This window comes from Lepeophtheirus salmonis, chromosome 13, assembly GCF_016086655.4.
Source record: "Lepeophtheirus salmonis chromosome 13, UVic_Lsal_1.4, whole genome shotgun sequence".
Taxonomy (NCBI): Eukaryota; Metazoa; Arthropoda; class Copepoda; order Siphonostomatoida; family Caligidae; genus Lepeophtheirus; species Lepeophtheirus salmonis.
In genome coordinates, this window is record NC_052143.2 from 24,964,615 (window position 1) to 24,967,845 (window position 3,231).

Here is a 3,231-nt window from a genome sequence, read left to right on the forward strand (position 1 = left end):
ATGATTTCTAAGAAGTGTTACAATCGACCATTTTAAGACAAGTATGCTCGTTCTGTTTGATAACTTTTTGCCACCGAGAATCCAACTTCATAATGCCCTTCTCGTAGAAGTCCTTGTCCGTATTGACTAAAAAACTTGGACAACCAATTATCACAGGCATTTATTGAGGCCAAATTTGGACCCCCAAACGTGTTGTTCATATACAAGAACAGGTAGTAGTCACTTGGTGGCATGTCCGAACTGTAGGGTGGATGTATAAGAACTACCATTCTAGCTTCCAGAGCTTCTGTCGCGTCATCAAAGATGTGTACGGCGTAATGATGTCTTTATCATGTCTTTTTGTCTTCTATTCACCCATGTTGGCTGCTTTTGCTCGATCGCCAGCTTCAAATGGTAATTTTTTTTTTTTTTTTTTTGGGGGGGGAAATGATCGAACCACTGTTGTGCAATACGAACCCAAATACTATTGGACCTGTATACATCGTAAATTTTCTTGATCATTTTCAACGCGTTTTTTCCTTTCAGCTATTAAAAATCTAAAATATGACGAATTTCTTCCTTTGAGACCTCCATACTACTCGACGTACGATAACTCACGACCGAACCAGCCAAACACAATATTGTAAGAAAACATTTGTAGTATACACTCACACCTTTCCAACACCTTAACGTATGATCCAATGTGACAAATAATAAACAAGATATACTAAGTTAAATCAAAGGGCGGGAAATACGAAATTACTCTTTCCTCAAACTAATATGTGTCGAATATAGTTTAAGGGGGAGGTCAATGTAGTTTCCAGGCTCAACAAATCTCCCTGATGGAAAAATACTCCAGAAACGCGGTACGTACTAGCTGCAATTCAGTGGTGAGGCATCTTTGCCAAGTTCTTTAAAACAAGGGCGAGCAAACTGAATTAGAATTAGATATTGGTCAAATACATGACAATATTAACGCTGTAAAAAAGTATTAACACATATTCATGTACAAACCATTTTCTGCAAGTAAGTAATTTTTTTATGGGACTCACATTTTGGACCACTCTATATATATGGTTGGTTGAATTTAATATCACTGGATGGATGCCCAATGTGCATTTATAGATATAATAGACATTTAGAAACTTAGTTGTATACTTATATCATAAATATTTATTTAATTGCGTAGTATATATACATGTATATCTTTAAGCAATTTTTTTTACCTCAAGGCCTCAAAAATTGATATGTGAGATAATTTATATGAACATATACATATACCATTAGTCAATCCTTGCCGTCAGTCAAAGTTACAATAATGCGTAGTCCCCTTCTCTAATATGTTGGAGTAACTGGGGTAATATGAGCCACTTTTTTCAAATCCCCTATATATGGTTAATATTAACCTATTTAGTGCATCTCATATTAGCCCAAAGAGATATTTGATTATGTTACTTAAAAAATTATCATCTTAGAAACTAATGTCTATTACCACATAATTATTTAAATTGTATTCTATGTTTATTATTTAATCTGGGTTTGCACAAAAAATTTAATCCATTATACGAGGGTCGATTGATAAGTCCGTGTAAAGTCCGAGAGATAGCAATACTCACGCGTATTGAGGTTATTTATAGTTGCTTGCATCATTTGGAAGAACACACACCATCTTTCAGCCAGATCCGTGTATTTCTTTCTGTTTGGCATTCGTTTTAATCAAGGAAGTGGAGTGATTTTCAAAAAATGGACGAAAAATAATTTCGTATGTTGAATAAACATTACTTTAGGAAAGGCAAAACGCCTCAGGAGCTATGTTTGATAAATATTATGGAGACTCTGCACCTTCCATAAGAATAGTTTATAAGTGGTTTCAAAATTTTCGTAGTATCCATATGAGCACAAGGGACGCTAAACGTTCCGGACGCCCTGTTGAGGTTACTACTCCAGAAATCATTGATAAAATCCATGATATGACGATGGATGACAGAAGAGTGAAGGTGTGTGAGATTGCTAGTACTGTGGGCATCTCGAGTTGGAATTCTATTTCCATTTATTTTGCGACCACAACGTGATGGAAAAGGACTTTTTTTATGTGCCAATCATGGGCGTTTTTCTTTCAGCTCCGTTTTCAAACGGTCCAATAACGATTAATGATATCCACTTGAAATAGTTTTACCCTTTTCCAGATAGTCGATAGAATTATTCCTTGCAAATGCAAAAGACAGTCGCCATAATCTTTCCGGCCGATAGTTCGATTCAAACGAATTCCTAGCAGAAAGAAATAAAAGTTGATGGGTATTCTTCCAAGAGATGTTTCTAACTAAACATAACCTCAATAAGCTCCAGTTTTGTACGGACTTTTCAAACGACCCTCGTGATGTAGAATTTTAAAAAAATCGTGGGAAACAAATATTTCTACATACCTTCTTCATATGGGTTCAACAATTACCCTGAATTTAATATGGTTGAAAGATGACGTTTTTTTCTGTCACTATGTGAAGAAGGTAAAAAATAAATTCCTGAGTTGTTTTAAAAGGAGGTTTTCTAATTTTTTGTACTTAAATTATTTCTTTTGGGCTCATTTTGAGAATAATGTTTCTGGAAGAAGTCTCCAGAAGTTTGTTACACAATTCAATTATATCTTATTTATGTATTCACATGTTTATTTGCCAAGAGGAATTCACCTATTTGTCTCCTCGCCTAAGTCTGCCTGTTTCTTCGAAAGAGTTTATAGATTTAGTTTATTTGGATAGTAATATGAAATAAGTTCAGTAGTTGGAATCTTTTCGACTAAGGACTTACTCATGAAGATAACGAAGAGCTCACATCGTTTTGGATCAATATTTTTCAAGAGATTATTAATTAATTTAGTCCATTCATGGATTACTCCTTGACGCGTAGTAACGGATGATTAACTTAAATATAGTTATTTGCATCAGAGTATTTTCGAGGAGTATTGAGGTAAGTTACCAACACTTCTTCTAATCAAAGTTAAGAAAATTTTTATAAAGAAATTATCACTTTTTAGCTCCTAAAAAAGGGCAACGACAACAGACGATCATCTATCAAGACTAAATACTTTCTTTATCTGAGGCCTCTGAACCCATGTGCAATGGAAAGAAATGTCAATGTTTTAAGAATTTATCGTTAACTTTAAAGGATTTTTTTAGTTAGATACTCTAACTCTTTGTATCAATTTCACTGTTATTTTTTTCTTTATAGAATGTGAATATTTAATACATATAGGATGAT

General features: G+C 34.0%; 1 long non-coding RNA gene across 1 annotated transcript; it reads left to right on the forward strand.

Annotated features, from left to right (window-relative positions):
• The first annotated feature begins 1,560 nt into the window (after positions 1 to 1,560).
• LOC121128424 (uncharacterized) lies at positions 1,561 to 3,231 on the forward strand. Its single transcript, XR_005868148.2, has 2 exons — positions 1,561 to 2,940; positions 3,008 to 3,231. It is a non-coding gene; the product is annotated as an uncharacterized lncRNA (long non-coding RNA).